The sequence below is a fragment of the Hemitrygon akajei genome, chromosome 13 (genome assembly GCF_048418815.1).
Source record: "Hemitrygon akajei chromosome 13, sHemAka1.3, whole genome shotgun sequence".
Classification (NCBI taxonomy): Eukaryota; Metazoa; Chordata; class Chondrichthyes; order Myliobatiformes; family Dasyatidae; genus Hemitrygon; species Hemitrygon akajei.
Window position 1 is genome coordinate 13,239,812 of NC_133136.1, and position 25,361 is coordinate 13,265,172.

Genomic DNA, 25,361 nt, shown 5'->3' on the forward strand with positions numbered 1-25,361 from the left:
CAAAAAGGCAGCATCCATCAGTTAGGACCCCCATCACCCAATTCACTCCCTCTTCTCATCGCTATCATCAGGAAGGATGTACAGAAACACTTAGGAACAGCTTCTTTCCCTCTGCCATCCAATTTTTGGACATTGAACCCATGAACACTACCCCACTACTTTTTAATTTTTTTCACTACTTATTTAATTTAACTATTTAATATATATATTCATACAGCAATTCACTGGACTTTTCTCTATATTATCATGTACAGTATTGCAATTTACTGCTGCTGCAAAGACGACAAATTTCACGACATATGCTGGTGATATTAAACCTGATTCTGATTCTGAACTTTGATCTTTCAAGCATTAAATGCTGGACAGTAATACTGTAGGGCAAACACCACATTTCACTGTAGATTTCAATGTGTATGCGATAAGTAAATGAATCTGAATCTGAGTTATATTTCATCAATTTTATTCTATCATTGTAACTTAATATGAATAAGCTTAGCCAGGATGCAATAGCATCTAAGTTTGAAAAGCAGATTATTTTACTTTGCATGTGAACACAGATTTTTGAGCCCTTGTGTAGAGTTAATAGCTCCATTCTGAAGACGGATATGTGTGCTCACGTTTTAATAGGCATCTGCTACAAGAGTCAGGCTCCAGCAGGGCTTTATGAATGAAATCAATTAATGATTAATGCACCGTGAGGATTCATGCTGTCTCAGAAACTTCATTTGATGTCTGCTTTTCTCTTCCTTGACCCCCTCACTTACTTACTGCAACCGAGAAGTAGTTCTAAATTAACAGTTCTGTGATGTGGATGTGCCCTACTGGGAATAAACTAATCTAAGAAGCACTCGATGATCTGAATTTGCATATGTGCAGAGAAGTCTTGGGAGGAACAGAGGTGAGTTCATCTCTCAGGCTCTCCAGGCTTTTCATTGTTTGGTATTCTTTGCATCGCACATGGCCTATTTAAATAGTTTACAACTATTTCTGAGTGTATGAAATCATATACATAGTGGCCACTTTATTATGTAGACCTGCACAGCTCAATAATGCAAATATCTAGTCGGCCTATCATGTTACAGTAACTCAATGCCCGAAGCATGCAGACATGGTCAAGAGGTTCAGTTGTTGTTCAGACCAAACATCAGAATGGGGAAGAAATGTGACCTAAGTGACTTTGACTGTGGAATGATTGTTGGTGCCAGATGGGGTGGTTTGTGTATCTCAGAAACTGCTGATCTTCAGGGCTTTTCACGCACATAGTCTCTAGAGCAGGGTTTCTTTACCAGTGTTCCGCGAGAGATTGGTAGGGGTTCTGCGAGAGATCGTGATTGAAAATAAACATTGTCTTTTGAACTTCACACAATGTGCAAAACTAGCACTTACAGTGGTGGGCAGTGGCTGAGCAGTCCCATTCACAATCTCATTAGTGGTCCCTTAGCCTGGTGTGGCAGTGCGCAACAGGACCATGCTTATTCTCAATTTTTGATGCAAGATAGGGGAGGGCATTGATAATTGGTGAGCGCTGTATTGCACAGAGGTGAGGGTGGTAGGTGAAGGTGAGTGCTGTATTGCATGGAGGGGAGCACTGTACATTGATAATGAGCGCTGTATTGCACAGAGGTGAGGGTGGTAGGTGAAGGTGAGTGCTGTATTGCATGGAGGGGAGCACTGTACATTGATAATGAGCACTGTATTGCACAGAGGGGAGGGTGGTAGGTGAAGGTGAGTGCTGTATTGCATGGAGGGGAGCACTGTACATTGATAATGAGCACTGTTTTGCACAGAGGGGAGGACAGTAGGTTAATGAGCATGAAGCGTGTTTTCCGAGCATTGAATGGACTCGCCCAACTTGGGCTGTGACGTCAGCCTCTCCCTCCCCAATTGCCTCTCTCAACTTCCCCTTACACACTACTGACTGACTTATGGGAGCGAACAAACTCCCATAGTAGAAAATTTGAGGGAAATTTTCATTCTAAGGAAGGAAGGAATTTTTATGTGCCACAACTCAGCTGCTGGCCTGCCACCTTGCTGTTGTAAACATTGCAAAAGGTGGTTTGTTTAGCTTCGAAGTGGATTGTTCATTGTAGTGGACTGTAGTTTTCTCATTTAGTTATTTATGATGTCGATCTTTTAATATTTTAACTCCTATTCCATTGTGCCTAGTCTGGCAAACAACTTACTAATGCAGCAATGGCTCCAGCAAAATTTAGAAGGCACTTAACTACAAATCACAGCCATATGACATGTAAAAGTGCTGATTATTTTAAACGGCTCTTGGAATCTCAAGACAAACAGTAAAGCTTTTAATTAAAATCAATTTACAACCTGTATATAAATTAACTCTACCGAGCCTTCCTTTAGAAAACTTAAATCCCATTTTGGCTTAAGCCAGTTATTTAACAGAAATTTATTATGTTTGTCTTATGAGTTTTTAAAATTTATGAAAGGGAAAGAAAGAGATTAATTTCAAGAAAGGGAAGCCATTTTACGAAGTGTTACAAGGATGATGAACGAACAAAGAACAAGAAGTCATGGTTGTCTCATATTCTGACCAGAGATAAACAAAATTCTAGTGATAACAAATAATTCAAATGGCGCGACACCTGCTAGAAAGAAAAAAACTGAGAAGTTTCCAGAAAAATATGGAACCAGTCACGGTATTGTGCAAAAGCCTTAGGCACATATGTAGCTAGGGTGCCCAAAACTTTTACACAATACTGTATTTGACGTGGAGTGGAGAATGAGTTAGTAAATCTGGTGGGACCAAAGGATGTTGGGGATGGTGAGGGTGGAGCACAGCAGGAGGGGTGTGGGACAGGTGACGGAGAAGGAGTGCCAGGGGTGGGGGGGTGGGGTGGGTGCAGACACACCCAGCCCCCTGAGACACCAGACAAGGTCATTTGATTCCAAACAATTGGTTTATCGATCATTACAGAATGTTGATCTGGTGCTTGTTGCTCCTTTCCCCTTTTCCAAACCATGAGTCCCCTCACCCAGCCCACTCCCCACTCTTAATAGAGACCCATATCAGAATCAGATTTATCATCACTCACATATGTCATGAAATTTGTTTTTTTCTCGCGGCAACTGTACAGTGCAATACATAAAATTACGATAGTATTATGCAAAAGTCCTAGGCACTCCATCTATACATGCCTATAAAAAGTATTCACCCCCTTGGAAATTTTCAAGCTTTATTGTTTTACAACATTGACTCACAATGGATTTAATTTGGCTTTTTTGACACTGATCAACAGAAAAAACTCTTCTGTGACAAAGTGAAAGCTATTTTCTACGATCGGTCTAAATTTATTACAATTATTAAACACAAAATAATTGATTGTATAATTATTCACCCCCCTTCAAGTCAGTTATTAGTAGATGCACCTTTGGCAGCAATTACAGCCTTGAGTCTGTGTGGATAAGCCTCTATCAGCTTTGCACATCTGGACACTGCAATCTTTCCCCATTCTTCTTTACAAAACTGCTCAAACTCTGTCAGATGGCATGGGGATTATGAGTGAACAGACCTTTTCAAGTCCAGTCACAAATTCACAATTGGATTGAGGTCTGGACTCTGACTTGGCCACTCCAGGACATTAACCTTGTTGTTTTTCAGCCATTCCTGTGTAGCTTTGGCTTTATGCTAGGGATCATTGTCTTGCAGGAAAACAAATCTTCTCCCAAGTCGCAGTTTGCTTGCAGGCTACATCAGGTTTTCCTCTAGGATGTCCCTGTATTTTGCTGCATTCATTTTACCCTCTTCACAAGCCTTCCAGAGCCTGCTGCAGTGAAACACTCCCCACCCTGCTTCACAGTAGGGATGGTGTGTTTTTGATGATGTGTGGTGTTTGGCTTATGCCAAACATAACATTTAGTCGGATGGTCAAAAAGTTCAAGTTGAAAAAGTTCAATTTCTTCCAGTTGACTTCAGTCTTCCACATGCCTTCTGACAAACATTAGCTGAGATTTCATGTGATTTTTTTCAACAGTGGCTTTCTCTTTGCCGCTTTCCCATAAAGCTGCGATGGGTGAAGCACCCAGGCAACAGTCATTGTATGTGCAGTCTCTCCCACTCAACTACTGAAGCTTGTAACTTCTCCAGAGTTGTCATAGTTCTCTTGGTGGCCTCCCTCAGTAGTCCCCTTCTTGCACTATCACTCAGTTTTTGAGAATAACCTACTCTAGACAAATTTACAGCTCTGTCATATTCTTTCCATTTCTTGATTATTGACTCAACTGTACTCTAAGGGATATTCAGTGATTTGGAAATTTTCTTGTATCCTGACTTGTGTTTTTCAATAACCTTTTCGTGGAGTTCTTTGGAATGTTCTTTTGTCTTCATAAAAGATACTGACTCAAGAGCAGTTTTTGCCAGGATACTGACTCACCAGCAGTTGGACCTTCCAGATACAGGTGTATTTTTACTACAATCAGTTGAAACACCTTGACTGCACATAGGTTTCCAAAACCAGACCTCCATTTAACTAATTATGTGATTTCTAAAATCAGTTGGCTGCACCAGTGATGATTTGGTGTGTTATATTAATGGGGGGGGGGTGTGAACACTTATGCAATCAATCATTTTTGTTTTTTATTTGTAATTAATTTCGATCACTTTGTAGAAATCTGTTTTCACTTCAACATGTAAGAGTCTTTTTCTGTTGAACAATGTCAAAAAAAGCCAATTAAGTACGCTGTGGTTCAATGTTTTAAAACAATAGAACATGAAAACGTCTGGGAGGGGTGAATGCTTTTTATTGGCACCATATATATGTGCTTGAGACTTGCACAGTACTATACATACTACAATTACTGGAACACTTACTGAACATTGCATGCGTTTAGGTGATTATACAAAAATACAAACAAGCATAGAGAAGTTAAACTCAACAAAAGTATGCAGAAATAACAATTCTACACTTTAATCCAATATAATGAAACTCTAATTCCAAACAAATGCAGATGTAAGAACTTACAACAGATGGAAGTTCAATTTAAATGGTTGCCAATTGTAAATTTATTACAATTTAATTAAAAGTTACATCAAGACACATTAATCAAAACTTTAAAGGCAGTCACCTTGAATGCTGCATCTCTAACTGGACATCGCTGGCCGTCCTACAAAATTCTGTCTCCTGCAATTGTCTTTTGGCAGATGAGTAATGCATGGCAACAGTGATATGTCCATCTGTGTTTTGGATATACACTCACAGAGAGATACTGATATTAATGCATGAGATTTATGACTTGTTTTGGGTTGTACATTTAATTTTAGATCCTAAATATAGCTGGATTTAAAAACTGTCTAGCTTAATTAAAGATATAAAAATCTATCTGAACTCAGCAGTAATATGGTAAGTTAGCCAACTGCAACAGATATTGCCAGTACTGTGGATTCCAGTTAATTCAGTTAACCGGGGCACACTTTTAATTGGGACAACTGTTAAGGAACAAAAAATAATTGAGAAAATAGCTGGGATTCCCTCTGTTTATTTGGGATACCAAGCCTCTTGATTGCGACAGGATACCGTTGCCGAACAGTTTCTACCTACCATCAGTTGTGTGCACTCGTGTGACCGTTAGACACAACACCATGCTTGGAGTGATCAGTGCTGGACTAGCATCGGTTGCAAGTATATGTCAAAAAGCAGTGATTTTTGTTATGGACAGTTGGTGATAAATAAGCAGTAAGACAAATCAGAACTGTTTTGCTTACTGTAGTTTCAAGCATTCAGGCTTGGAGAATCAAGAAATACCCAGGAGTGAAAAAGAAACAATTTTACTATTAATTAATTAACTGAACTATCTATTTATCTATTTATTAGTTTTTAAAATTTATTTATTGAGATACAGTGCAGAATAAGCCCTTCCAGACCTTCTACTTCCCTGACCAGCATCTTCTAATTTAACCCTTGCCTCATCAGGGGACAATTTTCAATGACCAATTACCCAATTAGCTGGTGTTTCTTTGGACTGTGGGAGGAAAGCAGAGCACCCAGAGAAAACCCACGCGTTGCACAAGGACGATGCATATACTCCTCAGAGATGATACCGGAATTGAACTCCGACGCTCAGACCTATAATCGTGTTGCACTAACTTCTACGCTACTTTGGCACCCTACTCCAGCAAGTTAGGAACCAAGAAGAATCTGAAGGTATCAACAATCGTCTTGAATGTTACAATGAAAATGAAGATTGGAGGATGCACCTGTTTCTAACTAGCATCAGTCACATGAATGTGTGCGATTGTCAGACACAAAGCCATGCTAAGAGCAAACAGTTTTTAGGTAGCAAGCTTGTGAGTCTGATGGGAGCAAAGGATTTTGGGAAGAGCGAGAGTGGAACGTCACAACAAAGGAGTAGGGCAGCTGACAGAGAAGGAGTGCCGGGGCGGGGGGAGTGGCAGGTGCAGACGCACCCATCCCTGAGACACCAGACAAGGTCATTAGATTCTAAACAATTGGTTTATTGATCATTACAGAATGTCTCTCCCATTCCCTCCCCTCTCCCTTCCCATTTTCCCACCTCGACTCCCCCTCCCCTCCCCTTTCCCACTGTTAGTGCATGATAGAGACCCATATCAGAATCAGCTTTATCATCATTCACATGTGTCATGAAATTCAATTTTTTTACGGCAGCAGTACCGTGCAATACATAAAACTACTACATTACTGTGCAAAAGTCTTAGACCCTAGCTATATACAAATTATGCCTCAGAGTTTTGCACAGTACTGTGAAGTTTTTTATCAAAGTATGTATATGTCACCATATACCACTCTTGAGTTTCATCTGCTTACAGGCATTGAAAGCAGAACAAAGAAACACAATAGAATCAATGAAGAGCCAGACACAAAGACTGATAAACAACCATTATGAGAAAGAAGTCAAACTGCAAAAATAATAATAATAATAATAATACACAATAGCATTAAACAATTAGGCCTACGCAGCAATATTTATGTAAATCTCCAGAAAACTTCAGTACTAAATACCACTGGAATAGTCCAAAAGTTCCTAGCACCTGAAAAATGAGTGTGCTTGGCTATGCCCTTATCGAGGCTGAGCTGAGATAAATTAAAAACATAATAATAAATAGATAAATGCTGAGAACATGGATTATGGAGACCTTGAGAGTGAGTTCATCAGAAGAAGGTATCAGTTGAGTGAAGTTATCCATGCTGGTTCACTTGATCTCAATCTGTTGCATTTCAACTCCCAATTTGCAAACCACCCCCCTTCCCCACTTTGTCCTTTCACCCCTTCACCCATTCCTATTTCTTCCCCCTCGGTCCCCTCCTCCTTCTCTTTCTCTATTGTCCACTCTTCTCTTCTATCAGATTCCTTCTTCTCCAGCCCTTGACCTTTGCCATCCACCTGGCTTCACCTATCACTTTCCTGCTAGCCTCTTTCGCCTACTCTCATTTTAATTCAGGTATCTCAACCCCATCCCTTTCAGTCCTGATGAAGGGTCTGTGTCCGAAATATTGACTGTTGCTGCCTGGCCTGCCGAGTTCCTCAACCATTTTGTGTGTATTGCATCTGCAGATTTTCTCCTGTATTTTATCTGATAATGGCTTGCTTTTACACACTTTGTTAATAATTGTCAGTGGTTCCATTGTATCTTACAACCACTGAAAGATGTTTGAACTGCATTCACTGTTGTGAAGCAAGTGCTGTACAAGATTTTGTTTGTTCTGTTTCTCTCATGACAGCTAATTTGATTTCCCACAGTCTAGAAAACAATGTTTCCTTGCTGTTTTCTGGATGGCGGGCAGGAAAAGGTGGATTCCAGCTTGCTTCCTTCCCACTTGTATTCCTCTCTTGCCCCCACCCCACCACCCCACCACCCCAAAATACTGCAGCTGATTGTAGAATGATATGCCCCGGCTGAGAACAGCTAATTTAACTGGAAGTCATTACGGGCTATTAAATGCTCACTGCTTCAACCAGCTGAGTGTTCCCGATCAAAACTTTATTATTGAAAGTAAACATCCAGGGCCAGAGACAGTAAACCAGATACATATGTGCAATGGCATTCCTGATTTTTAAGCGGCTTTAGATGATGTCACAATGCACCTTAGATTCAGAAGTCTGCAGTGTATCTGAGAAACATAACTTCCCGCCTGTTACGCCGCTGGCATTTAGGGCAGCACTGAAGGTTCTCTATCTCTGGTGGTGTTCAGGGCTTCCTTCATCACTTTGGCAGCTTCCTCTCAGTTCTCACTGCTGTCAGTCATGCAAGTCCCAGGTGAAGACTCAGGACTACCATCACACTCAGATATAAAGGGATTCTTCATTGCTGTTTCTGTAACAGTTTCATTTTTACCTCTCAGGGTTGTTAGCCCTGAGGCGAACCCCACAATCTGGAGGGACCAGTGGACCACTCTTGGTCTGGCCTCTGCCCTTTGACCTGTTTGGCACGAGTGACTGTACCAAGAGCCAAAGCATAAATCCCTGACTCCAGCCAACAGAGCTCTCTGAGTCATTGAGGCACACAAGTCTCCAACCATGACAAGGAGGTTAGAAATATAAAAGATGATTATTTTATCATACCACGATGTACTGGGCCATAAAGAACATTAAAATAGAACTAGGAATACAATTTTTGCTTCCCAGTCAAGCTCTGGACACCATAAGAACTGAGTGGCACTGTAGCAAAGTGGCTAGGAAACGTTTTAAAGTACCAACGACCCCAATTCAATTCCTGCTGCTGTCTTTAGCAGTCAACATTTCGGGCCAAGACTCTTCATCAGGATCAGTGAAGAACCTTGCCCTGAAACATCAACTTTTTATTAATCTTCATAGACGCTGCCTGACTTGCTGAGTTGCTCCAGCATTTTGCGTGTGGTGCTTTTACATGTTGTAAGTGAATGTTTCCTGCCATTTGAAATCAATTGCCAACAACAGCATAAACACAAGAGATTCTGCTGGAAGTTCAGAGTAACGCACAAAATACGGGGAATCCTGATGAAGGGTCTTGGCCTAAAATGTTGACTCTTTATTGCTTTCCATTGATGCAGCCTGACCTGCTGAGTTCATACAGCATTTTGTGTGTGGCCACTGAGTGTATTTTTATGGCCTTCTGCTGCTGTAGCCTATCCACTTCAAGGTTCAATGTGTTGTGCCATTTGACCATGGCTGATCCCTTTTACCCCTCCTCAGCCCCACCCCGGCTTTCTCCCCGTAACCTTTGATGCCATGTATAAGACCACTGTTGTAACAAAAGGACATTTGAGCTACTGCCACCTTCCTGTCAGTTTGAAACAGTCTGACCATTTTCCTCTGACCTCTCTCATTAACAAGTCAATTTCACCCACAGAACTGCCACTCATTGCTTGTTTTTTTTTGTTTTTCGCACCATTCTCTATAAACTTAAGAGACTGTTGTGCATGAAAATCCCAGGAGATCAGCATTTTCTGAGAGACTAAAACCGCTCTGCCTGGCACCAAAAATCATTTCATGGTCAAAGCCACTTAGGTCACTTTTCTTCCCCATTCTGATGTTTGGTCTGAACAACAACTGAACCTCTTGACAATGTCTGCATGCTTTTATGTATTGAATTGCTGCCACATGATTGGCCAATTAGATAATTGTGTTAATGAGCAAGTGTACCTAATGAAGTAGCCACAGAGAGTAAGTTGCCCGTAAGAGAGTGATGATGGTGAGCTGGTTTGAACTGCTCTGGATTGTTGACTGAAGTTGCTACCACAGTGCTTTTTGAGTGCTGTGGACACTGAGGAGAAGGTCCTAATGGGATATTGGCATGTTCCAGTGAAGGACATTTGCAAATGAACCAACCTGGACGCTTACAGCCATGTAAAATTGTGGCCCCATTGAGGTTGGAGCTTCAGTTCCTGAGATTCACTGTGAGGCAGATCCACCCTTTCCCTTCATCTCAAACGTTCAAAGTAAATTTATTTTCAAAGTACATATCTGTCACCATTTACTACCTTGAGATTTGTTTTCTGGCAAGCACTTACAGGAAAATAAGGAAATAGAATTTATGAAAAACTATAGATAAAAAAGACAAACAATGTGCAAACGAAGACATATTTTGTAAATAATTTTAAAGAGTAAATAAATAATACTGAGTTGTAGAGTCCTTGAAAGTGAGTCTATCGGTTGCAGAATCAGTGAGTGAAGTTATCCACACTGGTTCAGGAGCCTAATAGTTACCCTTGTGGTTCTCTGCTACACTCATCACCAACGGCAACATCCTGCAGACACGTTCCATGGCTGTGAACTCATTTACTGGAGGACTCTGCGGTTCATGTATCATGTTTTTCTTGTTGCTCTTTTTTGCTATTTGCGTGGTTTGATTGAGGCGCTGTGGTGTGGAGCTGTATCTGTGGCTGTGTTCTGTAGTCATCGACTCAACGCAAAACTGAACTGACTCAGTGGCCATGGCTCTCGGACTGTTTCAAGGACTCTGTGGTTTGATGTTTAATATTTTGTGTGTTACTGGCTCTTTGCTGTTTGCGCAATCTGTTCTTTTTTCTTGCATTGGGTGTTCGGATGTTGTTTTTAAGTGGGTTTCATCATGTATTTTTGTTTCATGACTGTCTGTGGGAGGACAAGTCTCAGTGTTGTATCCTGTATACATACTTTGATAATAAATGCCCATTAAAACTTTGAAACTACTTCGTTTGCAGTGGCACTGTCCTATGCAGCAGTAGTCCTTTAACCTTTCACCTTTCCGCCATCCAGGGACACAAATGGTCCTTCGGGTGAAGCAGTGAGTCACTTATACTTCGGGTTCACTTCTAATGCACCTTGTTTGGTGTCCAAAATGTGGTTTCCTCCACCATGCCAGAACCAAATGCAGATGATGTCACCATTTTGTGGAGCACCTGCATTTGGTCTGCAGGGGTATTTCAGTGCTCTCCGCTGCCTGCTGCCATAGTTGTCCATTCCACTGTCACTCAGATCTGTTTCCTACTGAACCAACAAAACCAGGCCTGATGTCAGCTTGAGGAACAACATCTCACCTTGCATCTGGGCATGATGTAGTCATTTGCTCTCAACATCACTGTCGAAGGCCAAATCAAGGGCGGCGTTGAATCAGCATATCGGTGGGAGATTGAAAATCTGGCTGAGTGGTGCCATAACAACAACCTCTTACTCAATGTCAGCAAGACCAAGGAACTGATTTTTGACTTTAGGAGAAGGAAACCAGAGATCTATGAGCCAGTCCTGATCGGAAGGTCAGAGGTGGAGAGAGTCAGCAACTTTAAATTCCTCAGTGCTAATATTTCGGAGGACCTGTCCTGGTGACATACATGTACTTCGATAATAAATTTAGTTTGAACTTTGAAACATCAAATTATTTGATTTAAAGTAACTTGAAGTAACTTGACTCCCTTGTATCAGGGCACGGTAGTGTAGTGATGAGCATAACAATTTACAGCGGCGGTGATCAGACTTCAATTACCTGGTTTAAGGAGAAGGTGGTGAAATGAAGGCAAATGGGGCTATCTCACAAAGTCCCTTTGGTTAGCATGGATGAGTTAGGCCAAAAGGCCTGTTTCCATGTTGTTTATCTGACTGCCCCTGTGATTCCTTGAGCTTGTGGTGACTTAAAGTGGTGGAAGAGGCGGTCAAGATAAATTATCCACTCGGGATGATTACAAATGCTTCAATCTTTGTCTTTAATGCTCACATGCTGATCTCTGCCGTCGTTGAATGCGAATTGCTCACAGGACAACTTCCTCCACTTCAGTCATTTATGCCCAGCTCTGCTTGAACTGTTTGTGATTGGATTGCTGTGTTTCAGTCTACTGAGTTGTAGAACAATAGTTCAGTCCATTAGTGAGATACAACTTCTGATTTTGCATGTTTTACGTTTGATTCAGCATCAAGGACCATCCATGTCGCACTCTCTTCTCATGCTGCCATCGGGCAGGAGGTAAAGTCAAGTCAAGTCAACTTTTATTGTCATTTCGACCATAACTGCTAGTACAGTGCATAGTAAAAATGAGACAACGTTTTTCAGGACCATGGTTTACATGACACAGTACAAAAAACTAGACTGAACTACGTAATAATAAAAAAAAGGAACATTAGGCTCCATACCACCAAGTTCAGCAACATTTATTCAAAGATTCAAAGTACCTTTATAATCAGGTATGTATACAGAGTACATGTCTGAGGTTCGTCCTCCCACAGGCAGCTACGAAACAAAGAAACACCATGGAACCCATTCAAGAAAGCATCAGGCACCCAGCGAAAGAAGGAACAAATTGCGCAAACAGCAAAACGCAAGTGAACACACAGATTATCAAACGTCAAACCAGTAGCATTCAGTTTAGTTCAGTACAGCGCATGTCGCTAGCCAATGCAGGCCACAGGGCCATCCTTCAATGGAGTGTCCCCGTCCGCATCAATCAAACTGATCAAAAACAGCAAAAATAAAGTCACCAGAATCCAGGAACGCATGCAACATTATCCCTCAACCATCAGGCTCCTGAACCAGTGTGGATAACTTCACTCACCCCAACACTGAACTGATTCCACAACTCATGGATTCACTTTCAAGAACTCCACAACTCATGTTCTCAGTATTATTTGTTTTTCACAATTTGTCCACTTTTGCACATTGTTTTTGAGTCCCTGTTTATAGTTTTTAGATAACTTCTGTTGCCTTTCTGTATTTTCCTGTAAATACCTACAAGAAAATGAATCCCAGGATAGTATATGGTAACATATATGTGCTTTGATAACAAAGTTACATTGACTTTGACATTTACCATGTGTTATATCTGTAACCGCTTATGACCTTGCTTTATGAGTTCACCTGGTTCAGCCCTTGGCGTTTGTTTTCTACACTCCTGTTGGAGTAGAATTGATTTTCTTGCTGAATGGTAATGGGAGAATTAGTAGCACTGAAATCATCATGCATAGTTGAAATACAATTTTGCTGGAGCTGATGACCAGACTACCTCACGAATGACCAGCTAGAATGGAATTGGAATTGTTTATTATTGTCACATACTGTTCACACAGATCATTTCATTGCATGGTGGATTGAGGTAGTACAAGGTAAAACAATAACATAATATGGAATAAAGTGTAACAGCTACACAGAAAGTGCAGTGCATATATTCAGTAAGGTGCTAGATCATAATGAGGTGGATTGTGAGGCTAAGATTCTGTCATAATGGAATTGGTTTATTATTGTCACGTGTACTGAGATACAGTGAATAGCTTATCTTGCATACTGTAGGATCATAAGTCTGTGAGACATAAGAGCAGAATTAGGCCATTTGGCCCATCGAGACTGCTCCGCAATTCAGTCATGGCTGATCCTTTTTTCCCCCTCCTCAGCCCCACTCCCCAGCCTTCTCCCCATAACCTTTGATGTTGTGGCTAGTCAAGGAACCTATCAATCTCTGCCTTAAATACACTCAACGACCTGGCCTCCACAGCTACCTGTGGTAACATCCATAAATTCACCACCCTCTGGTGAAGAAATCTCTCTGCATCTCTGTTTTAAATGGTTACCCCTCTATCCTGAGGCTGTGCCCTCTTGCCCTAGACACTCCCACCATGGTTAACATTCTTTCCACATCTACGCTATCTAGGCCTTTCAATATTCGAAAGGTTTCAATGAGATCATCCCTCATCCTTCTAAATTCCAGTGAGTGCAGGCCCAGAGCCATCAAATGTTCCTCGTATGATAACACTTCCATTCCTGGAATCATCCTTGTACATCTCCTCTGAAACCTCTCCAATGCCAACACATCTTTTCTTAGATATAGAGCCCAAAATTGTTCACAATACTCAAGGTGAGGCCTCACTAGTGCTTTATAAATCCTAAGCCTCACATTCTTGCTCTTATGTTCTAGACCTGTTGAAAAGAATGCTAACATTGCATTTGTCTTTCTCAACACCAGCTCAACCTGCAAGTTAACCTTTAGCGTGTTCTGCACAAGGACTCCCAAGTCTCTTTGCATCTCAGATTTCTGGATTTTTCCGTTTAGAAAATAGTCTGCACATTTATTTTCTGTCTATCAAAGTGCATTGGAGGCTGTTGGGTGGTTGGTGATATGCCAGATCCATTCTGTTCAAAATCTTCACAGAATGCCATAAGTTCACTAGAAAGGGATGTGGGATCCATTCAGTAGTCTTACAACAATGAGGAAGTGGCTGTCTCTAAGCCTGGTGATGAGTTGTTTTTAGGTTTTTCTATCTTCTGTCTGATGGAAGAGGGGAGTAGAGAGATGCTTGGGGTGGGTTGGGGTCATTGATTTTGCTGGCTGAATCTGTCAGATTTACAAAGCTAATGCCACAGTGGGATGGAGATACATCTCTACCAAAGAAGGTGAAAAGGTGCTCCTTCCCTCTGCTAGCCTGCAGATCACTTTTGGGCAAGGTGTGGCACCTGCTTAGCCTCCCTGATCAGGGTATGTGAAGCCATGGGAGCAGGTGGTGGATGGTCGAACAAGCAGCTGGTCGAAGTCCTGGTTATGTGACCACCGACACCAGGCAGACAATCTCTGAAGAGTATTGATAATAGCTAGGGTCACCCGTCTTCTAAAGACACAGCCCAGAAGAAGAAAAAGTCCAACCACTTCTGTCGAAAAATTTGCCAAGAACAATCATGGTCACCATGATGGGCTATGTCATATGACACAGCACATAACAATGATGAATGGCACAGCACAGATTTCCTCATTTGTAAACACAAGCGCATATGTTTGTTTTGAGACAAGTTGTATGGCAGCCACTGCTACTACTACTGCTGTTTGGGGGTCCAATTGTTTCTCTTGGGATTTTAGCAAAATCCTTCCCGCTTGCTCTCCCACGAATGTTTATTTCTTTCTCCGCGATGCAAAGGCTGTGAACTGCTGTGAGTTTCTGCCCTACTGGTGTGAAAACTGAGTTCTGAGGCTTGGCCTACTCCGGTTACTCCAGGAGCGGAACTGGGACTCACTCTGGTTTGGAAAGCTATTGGTTTGCTTCTGCTGTTGGCATGATGTTTCCCCCCCCCCTCTCTCTCTTTCTCTGGGCAGAGGTCTTTTTTCTTACTTGTTCTTTTTAATTGGGTTTTCCGATTTTCTTTGTGTGCCAAATTTCAAGGTATGTAATTTATACCTTCTTTGATAATAAATGTGTTTTGAATCTTTGAATTGAAATGAATGATTATTTTCTTCACATTAATCATTCAGTTAATGCACAGATATGAAGGCAACTGATAATAGTTAATTTAAATTGAAAACACAAGAGCTTCTGCAGATGTTGGAGACCCAGAATAACACAAACACAGTGCTGGAGGAACTCAGCAGCTCAGATAGCATACATGGAGAGAAATAAATAGTTGATTGAATGTACTCTTCACTTCAAGGGAAATATATCTGATTTCAGTCTAATGCATAGAAGGTTAAGAAAATAATGTAGGCAAATGGAATTAGTTTTGTTGGTCAAAATATATGTGGTACACAGAAGGACCCGTTTCTATACTGATTCTTGAATGAAAATTGATGCAAAAGGTGACTTTGTGGTGACCCACTTTCTGCGCAGGCGAACCGGCTCACAAATAGCCAGCGCGCGGGGGGAGACTTTGGTAATGCGCCTCTGACATCATTTCCGCCCGGAGAGGGCGGGCGCTAGGGATTAAATGCCAGCACCGCAAAATTTGAATAAACTAGTCTCAAAATGACTTACCGACTGCGTGTCGTCTCTAGCTCTGTATGTAGTACATCGCTACAACTTAAGTTTATGGGATGCCTTCTTTGACCTCCAGGATGCCTAAAGAACTTCACCGCCAATTAAATCCTTTGAAGTTTAGTCTCGATAAACTACACTTACACACACAAAATGCTGGAGGTACTCAACAGGTTAGGCAGCATGTATGGAAAGGAATAAAGAAAGGAATTAAAAATAATAAAATTTTGGGCTGAGACCCTTCATCAGGACTGTATTTGCCGTCCCAATAAAGGGTCTCAGACTGAAATGTTGACTGTGCCTCTCCATCAATGCTGCCTGACCTGCTGAGTTCCTCCAGCATTTTGTGTGTGAAGAACAATATTGCCCTGTATTACAATTCACCTATTTAGTTGACGGCACTTTAACTTAGTAAGTTTGAGAAGGATAATTGCAAGGACATTCTAAACCTGATCGATCTCTTTCAAGCCCTATCCTATTTGGCCATCGGAATCACGCATTATGTTGACTCTTCCGTTTCATGTGCCAACAAAGCTATACATGAACATATCTAATCTTCCTTTCCACTTCCTTTCTTTGAGTATCATTTTAGCAATAGGCTTTGCTTTGACAGCGAGAATATGAGGTTTTAACTTCAGTATACAGTCAAATAGGATGAGAAACAAACTGCTGGAGGAATTCAGAGGGTTGAGCTGCATAGAGTACTACAGCAGAAAATCAGGCCCTTTGGCCCATCTAGTCCATGTTGACCTGTTCTTTTGCTAGTCCCATCCATAGGACATAGATGCAGAATTAGGCAATTTGGCCCATTGGGTCTACTTCACCATTCAGTCATGGCAGATTTATGAATCAAGAACCTCTAAACCTCCATTTTAAATATACCAGTGACTTAAACCAGAGGGCCATAAAGCATAGGTGTAGAATTAGGCCATTTGGCACATTAAGTCTGCTCCACCGTTCCAGCATGGCTGATATATTATCCCTTTCAACCCTATTCTCCTGCCTTCTCCACATAACCTTTGACAACTGTATTAATCAAGAACCTATCAAGTATCCGCTTTAAATATGCCCAATGACTTAGCCTCCACTGTCGTCGGTGGCAATGAATTCCAAAAGTTTTTCACATTCTGGCGAAGGAAATTCCTCCTCACCTCTGTTCTAAATAGACATCCCTCTATTCTGAGGCTGTGCCGTCTGGTCCTAGACTCTCCTATTGTAGGAAACATCTTTCCCACATCCACTCTATCTAGCCCTTTCAATATTCAATAGGTTTAAATGAGATCTGTGTTTCCCCCCCCCCCCCCCCCCCCCCCACCATTCCTCTACACTCCAGTAAGAATAAGTGAATAAGTCCGGAGCCGTCAAACGCTCCTCATACCTGGGAACCTCTTATGGACCTCTGTGACGCCACCTGTACCTGGAGCACATCCCTGCAAACCTTTGGAGAAGGGGGAGGCAATTGCAACTGTGGGGAAGGGCAAGTGAGGGATTTGTAGGTTCTTTGGATGGCCACTGTTCATCTGGGCCAAGAGCTGAGGGAGAAGATAGCTGTTTTATATTGGAGGGGAGGACAGACGAGGCAAGGCCTTGTTCAAGATAGGCGGACCAAAGAGGGATGGAGGATATTGAGCTTCACCCATCAAATGCTTCTCATACATTAATCCTTTCATTCCCAGAATCATTCCGAGAATCTCCTCTGGACCTTCTCCAATGCTAGCACATCCTTTCTTAGGTAAGGGGCTCAATATTACCCACAGTACTTCTGGTTTCAACTTAACATGCTCTCAACTTACTAACTCTAACACATATGTCTTTGGAATGTGAGGGTGTGTGGGGGGAGCCAGACTATATGGAGGAAACCCAAGGGAAGAATGTACAAACTCCTTTCAGACAGTGGTTGGAATCAAACCCCAGTTGCTGAATGCTGGCAGTGTAAAACATTTACAGTACTGTGTAAAGTCTTAGGTATATATATATATAGCTAGAGTGCCTAAGACAGTTTTGTAGTAATTTTATGCATTGCACAGTACTTCTGCCACAAAAAAACAAATTTCATAACATTCATCAAAATTTCATGGTTGAGTCTGTGGCAAAAAAGGTAAGTGTAGTATTGGCATTTATTTGAAGGGGACGAATATAAAAACAAAGAGATAATGCTGAGGCTTTATAAGACACTAGTCAGGCAGCACATGGAGTATTGTCAACAGTTTTGGTCCCCATTTCTCAGAAAGGATGTGTTGCCATTAAGAGAGAGTCCAGAGGAGGTTCATGAGGATGATTCCGGGAATGAGGGGGTTAACATCTGAGGAGCATTTGGCAGCTTTGGGCCTGTACTCACTGGAATTTAGAAGAATGCGGGGGGATCTCATTCAAACCTATGGAATATTGAAAGGACTAGATAAGGTGGATGTGGAGAGGGTGTTCTCTCTGGAGAACTAGAGGGCACAGCCTCAAAATTGAGGGGTAACCTTTTAGAACAGAAATAAGAAGGAATTTTTTTAGACAAAGAATGGTGAATCTGTGCAATGCTGTGCCACAGACTGGGGTGGAGACCAAGTCCATGGGTATATTTAAGTGAAAGTTGATAGACTCCTGATTGATCGGGGCATCAGTGGATATGGTGAGAGGGTAGGTGCATGGGGTGAATGGGATCTGTGATCAGCCATGATGAAATGGCAGAGTGGACTCGATGGGCTGAATGGCCTAATATTGCACCTACTGTATGTCTTATAGTCATATGGTCTTATGGGCATATCTGAATAATGATAAACCTGATTATGATATGGGTCTCTATTGTGGAATGAGTGTGGGAAGGGAGAAGAGAGAGGGGAATCATGTTTGGGAAAAGGGGAAGGGAGAGGGAGGGAGTGGGAAAGACAGAGAGGCATTCTGCAATGATCAAAAAACCAATTGTTAGGAAACAAATGGCTTTGCCTGGTATCTCAGGGTTGGGTGTGTCTGCATCTGTGCCAAGCACTGCACCCAGCACTCCTTCTCTGCCACATTTCCCACAACCCTCCGACAATGCTCCACCCTCGCCATTCCAAACTTCCTTTGCTCCCACCAGATTTACAAACTCGCTCTCTGCTCCACGTACAAAAGTCTGAGGCACCCCAGTTATATATATGTGCCAAAGACTTTTGCACAGTACTGAATATTAACCAGTACTTTAGAGTGCCACCCCATGTGAGGTCTTATCCCAGTGTTTCACTCAGTACTTATTACATTAATGAAATGCTCCATTTGGTCTCATAACCGGTTGTAGGACCATGACATTCCGCTTACACCACAGCTTGAATGATTCTTAGAATAACAATCAGACAGCAGAAGTAAATGAAAAAAGGCACAGTTCAAATTTCAGAATTCAAAGTAGTTATTAGCAAAATACATATGTCAACTTATACATTTTATTGCAGGCATACTCAAGATATTTATTAACTATAATAGAGTCAATGAGAAACTGCACTCAACAGGGCAGATAACCGTCACGTAAAGGGCAAAACAATTGTGCAAATGCAAAGAAAAAGAAGAGAAAAATAATAATAAATAAGTAAGGAACAAATATCAAAAATATGACTTCAAGAGCCCTTGAAAGTGAGTCCATAGGTTATGGGAACAGTCCAATGATGGGACAAGTGAAATTATCTCCACTGTCTCAAGATCCTGATGGTTAAAGGGTAATAACTGTCCCTGAACCTGGTGGTGTGAGTCCTGAGGCTCCTGTAGCTTCTTCCTGTTGGCAGCAGTGAGAAGAGAACATTACCTGGTGGTGTCGGTCCTTGACAATGGTTACTGCTTTTCTGCAGCGGTGCTTCACATACATCTCTGAATGGAGGGGGAGGGATTTGCCATTGATGGATTGGACCATAATCATTACTTTTTGTAGGATTTTTCATTCAAGGGTGTTGGTGTTTCAATTGTCCTGTCCTGATGAAGAGTCTCGGCCCGAAAGTTTGACTGTTTATTCCCCTCCATAGATGTAGTCTGACCTGCTGAGTTCCTCCAGCATTTTGTGTTTCTCGCTGTGGATTTCCAGTATCTGTTTATGACCAGTTGCCTAATCATTGCTGAGAAATTGCTGTACATTATTGAGGAGAGGCCACAGATCACTGATGATGAGGTTGGCAGAGTGGATGTAGTTTTATGGAAAAGAAACAGAGTTAGACAAATCTAAGGTTTTAAAAATGTTGCTGAACCACGTTCAGCTATTTTTGAAGGATGACGACACAAAATAAAAAAATTCTATGTTTAGAATTAATGTGAAGGCAGAGATAGTGGATTTGTAGATTGAGGAGTTCATTTCAGTGCAGCACTCTTGTTATGAGTGGAGTTTTCGAAGACTCATATCTATTCACAAATTACATTAATGGTTTGAAACTACCAAGCATACAATAACCAAGTTTGCTGATATAAAATGTTGGTGTAAAACTTAGCTGTGAGGAAGGGCAATAGACAGGTGAGGTATTAAAGCAAGACAGGAAGGATAGAATAATAGAGTATTTAAAAATTAAGTTGTTAAATGTATTTAAAATAAATAGTTTACCCTTAGACTGTACTTGTGATAAAGTTAACATTCAGATTAGAAAAAGCCAACTGTACTTTGTGTTCTACTTTGAAAGGAGTGCCGCAGTTAATGTAACAAAAGTCATTTACCTAAATTTACCAAAGGTAAAACAAGTTACTTGACGTTTTAAATGAAAATATATTGGTTACAGGCAGCATGCAAAGCATACAGGCTCAGTGCGTTCTGTACTGAGTGTATATATGCTTATAGAGTCATTGAGGCTCGTAAGGCACAACTAGCCTTTGACAAAGCCATGCTGACTATTCCTAATCATGTTATGCCTCTCCAAATGTTCATAAATCCTGCCTCACAAGATCTTATCTATTAACTTACCAACCAATGAAGTTTAGACTCACTGGTCTATAATTTCCTGGGCTATCTCTACTCCTTTTCTTGAATAAGGGAACAACATAGAAGAATGAGGGGAGATTTGATAGAGGTGTATAAAATTATGATGGGTATAGATAGAGTGAATGCAAGCAGGCTTTTTCCACTGAGGCTAGGGGAGAAAAAAAACAGAGGACATGGGTTATGGGTGAAAAGGGAAAAGTTTAAAGGGAACATTAGGGGGAGCTTCTTCACACAGAGTAGTGGGAGTGTGGAATGAGCTGCCAGTTGAAGTGGTGAATGCAGGCTCACTTTTAACATTTAAGAAAAACTTGGACAGGTACATGGATGAGAGGGGTATGGAGGGATATGGTCTAGGTGCAGGTCAGTGGGACTAGGCGGAAAAATGGTTCAGCACAGCCAAGAAGGGCCAAAAGGCCTGTTTCTGTGCTGTAATGTTCTAAACATCTGCAACCCTCCAATCCTCCAGACTCTCTTCCATCCCCATTGATGATGCAAAGATCATTGCCAGAGGCTCAGCAATCTCCTCCGTCACCTCCCACAGTAGCCTGGGGTACATTTCGTCTGGCCCCAGAGACTTATCCAACTTGATGCTTTCCAAAAGCTCCAGCACATCCTCTTTCTTAATATCTACATGCTCAAGCTTTTCAAACCGCTGTAAGGCATCCCTACAATTGCCAAGATCCTTTTCCATTGTGAATACTGAAGTAAAGTATTCATTAAGTACCTCTGCTATCTCCTCTGGTTCCAAACACATTTTTCCACTGTCACACCTGATTGGTCCTATTCTCTCATGTCTTATCCTCCTGCTCTTCACATACTTGTAGAATGTCTTGGGTTAAAAGACAAAATGCTGGCAGAACTCAGCAGGCCAGACAGCATCTATGGGAGGAGGAGGTGGGATTTTCTTTAATCCTGCACGCCAAGGCCTTCTGGCTCTCCTAATTTCATTCCTGATCTTCTTCCTGTTAGCCTTATAATCTTCTAGATCTCTATCATTATCAGGTTTTTTGAACCTTTCATAAGCTTTTCCTTTCTTCTTGATTAGATTTTCAACAGCCTTTGTACGGTTCCTGTACCCTACCATCCTTTCCGTCTCATTGGAACGCACCTATGTAGAATGCCACACAACTTTCCCCCGAATATCCGCCTCATTTCTGCCATACGTTGCTCTGAGAACATCTGTTCCCAATTTATGCTTCCAAGTTACTGCCTGATAGCTTCATGTTTCCCCTTACTCTAATTAAACGCTTTCCTAATTTGTCTGTTTCTATGCCTCTCGAATGCTATGTTAAAGGAGATAGAATTGTGATCACTATTTCCAAAATGCTCTCCTACTGAGAGAGCTGACACCAGACCAGGTTCATTTCACTACCAGATCATGTACAGCCGCTCCTCTTGTAGGAGAGTACTTATTCAAATTTCTCTTACTTGTTGAAATTGAACCTGCATCCACCAATACTGCTGGCAGCTCATTCTGCACTCTCACCACCCTCTGAGTGAAGAAGTTCCCCAGAGGATGTTGAGAGTGTAGAAGAGTAATTACATGGGTCAGTGTGACCAGTCCGTTCTACCTAAATTTACAGTCACTAGAAATGTGTAACCAGACTGATTGATTTCTGGGATTATTAGATTCCACAGTGAAGGGGGCTCTACTTGATTAAGGAAGAAGGAGACCTGACCTCATTTTAACATAGAAGTAACTGAATGAAATTTACAAGGCAAAATGCCTTTTCTTCTAATTTACTGAGTCTAAAATCAAGGGGATTGGTGTCAATGGGGGGTGGGGGAGGAGATTGGGGCCAGAGCTCATACTTTATTTAGTCTTAAAATATTTATGGAAAAAGATAAGTTGCATTCATAAATTAAAATACTAAAGCCAAATTTTGAAGAGGCTCACTGAGGTTGGTTGGTAGGTAAAGGGATAGCTAGCAAATGGGAGACTTTTAAAAGTGAGATGAGGAGAGATCAGCATATGAGACTAAGTGAGAGAAAGCTGAGAGATATAAAAAATGTTCCTGCATGTTCCTGTTGGAGTTAAGGGCAAGTCTGGTAGGATGAGGGAACCCTGGTTGAAGAGGGATATTGAGGCTTTGGTCGATGAGGGATATTGAATCTCTGGTCAGGGGAAAGGAGGAGGCATATGGCATATATAGACAGCCACGATCAGGCGCTCAGTCACATACTCCACTGACGTGGATTTACAGGTAGAGAGGCTGGTGAAGAAGATGTTTAACACACTTGCTTTCATCTGTTGGGGCATTTAGTTACAGGAGTAGTGGTGCCATATTATAACTGTCGAAGATGTTGTTGAGTCTGTACGTGGTATTGTGTGCACTTCTGGTTGCCCAGCTGGAGAAACAATGTCCTTGAGCCACGAAAATGCAGAAAAGATTGGTGAAGATATGATAGGTTGGAGTATTTTCCTCCTGAGCATATGAGACTAAGTGAGAGAAAGCTGAGAGATGTATGACATCACAAGGGGCATAGGTAAGGTGAAAAGTCTTTTTCACAGGGTAAGGCTTAGATCTAGTTTGAGAAGGTATGTAGGAATGAGCTGCCAGGGGAAGCTGTAGAGGAATGTATAATAGGATATTAAACCCATTTAGACAGGTACCTGGATTAGAAGAGTTTAACACAGGAGTTCAATACCATTAACTGTGAACGCAAGGTTGGGACCACCTGGTTTAGAGGGATATAGATCAAACTTACTCAGGTAGACAATTTGGTTTCAATGGATGGATTGGGCTGAGGGGACTGTTCCCATGCTGTATAACTCTCTGAACATCAGAAGTGCTCTGCCCTAGGAGGTTATGAGTAGTTAGCTTGGATGCTCTGTCCGCGCTGGTGGTTCTTTTCAGGGAGCTGGTGATCAGCAGGGAAGTTGATTGAAATGGAGTAATAGCAATGATATTCAGTGGTGTTCAAGACCTGAGATGGATGTGCAACCGCCTCCTATTTAATTTTACACTCATTAATATTCAGGAGTCCATTGTGCAGTATGTGGTATGTAAGAATATTTCAAATAGTCAGCCCTGCGGAAAGGTGAATCTCAGAGCTGTATTACTGCTTACATACTTGGATAAAAAATGTAAGACCATAGCACCGGAAGATATAGGAGCATAAATAGGCCATTTGACCCATTGAGTCTGTTCCGCCATTCAATCATGTCTGATCCAATTCTTCCAGTCATCCCCACTCCCCGGCTTTCACCCCATACCCTTTGATGCCCTGGCTAATCAAGAACCTATCAATCTCTGCCTTAAATGCAGCCAATGACTTGACCTCCACAGCCGCTCGTGGCAACAAATTCCACAGATTTACCACCCTCTGACTAAAGTAATTTCTCCGCATCTCTGTTCAAAATGGATGTCCTTCAATAACTTTGCCATACCTGTTCAGGCCTTTTAACATTCAGAATGTTTCTATGGGATCCCCCTCATTCTCCTGAACTCCAGGGAATACAGCCCAAGAACTGCCAGACGTTCCTCATATGGTAACCCTTTCATCCCTGGAATCATTCTTGTGAATCTTCCCCGAACCCTCTCCGATATCAGGATATACTTTCGAAAATAAGGAGCCAAAAACTGCACACAATACTCCAAGTGTGGTCACATGAGTGCCTTATAGAGCCTCAACATCACATCCCTGCTCTTATATTCTATACCTCTTCCTTTGAGCTGGGAATTCTTTGCTATGGAGCTGGTGTTAAGGGATCGGGTGAGATTCTCCACCAGGTGAACACCAAGAAATTTGGTGCTCTTAATGATCTCTACCGAGGAGCCGTCGATGTTCAGCGGAGAGTGGTCGCTCCATGCCCTCCTGAAGTCAACAACCATCTCTTTTGTTTTGTTCACATTCAGTGTCAGTTTGTTGGCTCTGCACCAGTCCGTTAGCCACTGCACCTCCTCTCTGTAAGCTGACTCGTCATTCTTGCTGATGAGACCCACCACAGTCATGTCATCGGCGAATTTTATGATGTGGTTCAAGCTGTGTGTTGCAGCACAGTCGTGGGTCAGCAGAGTGAACAGCAGTGGACTGAGGACATAGCCCTGGGGGGCCCCCGTGCTTAGTGTGATGGTGTTGGAGATACTGCTTCCGATCCAGACTGACTGAGGTCTCCCAGTCAGGAAGTCTAGGATCCAGTTGCAGAGGGAGGTGTTCAGGCCCAGTAGGTGCAGCTTTCCAATCAGTTTCTGAGGGATGATTGTGTTGAATGCTGAACTGAAGTCTAGGAATAGCATTTGAACATACGTGTCTTTTTTGTCCAGGTGGGTTAGGGCCAGGTGGAGGGTGGTGGCAATGGCGTCGTCTGTTGAACGGTTGGGATGGTACGCGAACTGCAGGGGGTCCAGTGGGGGGTGGGGCAGCAGGGTCTTGATATGCCTCATGACGAGCCTCTCGAAATACTTCATGATGATGGATGTGAGTGCAATGGGACGCTAGTCATTGAGACAGGACACTGAAGACTTCTTTGGCACGGGGACGATGGTTGCGGCCTTGAAACACGTTGGAACAATAGTGCTGCTCAGGGAGATGTTGAAGATGTCAGTGAGAACATCTGCTAGCTGGTCTGCACATCCTCTAAGCACTCTGCCAGGAATATTGTCCGGTCCAGCAGCCTTCCATGGGTTGACCCTGCACAGGGTTCTCCTCACATCGGCCACGATGAGAAAAGCACCTGATCATTTGGAGGAGAGGTGGAATTCCTCATCGCCACGTCATTTTCCGCCTCAAAGCAAGCATGTGTAAAATACGCATTCAGTTCCTCTGCCATCTC

The 25,361-nt window shown here is 42.1% G+C and overlaps 1 protein-coding gene across 17 annotated transcripts in view; it reads left to right on the plus strand.

Moving 5' to 3' along the window:
• The window catches only part of nedd4l (NEDD4 like E3 ubiquitin protein ligase), a 418,746-nt gene that overhangs the window by 214,303 nt on the left and 179,082 nt on the right, over positions 1–25,361 (plus strand). The window lies entirely within an intron of this gene.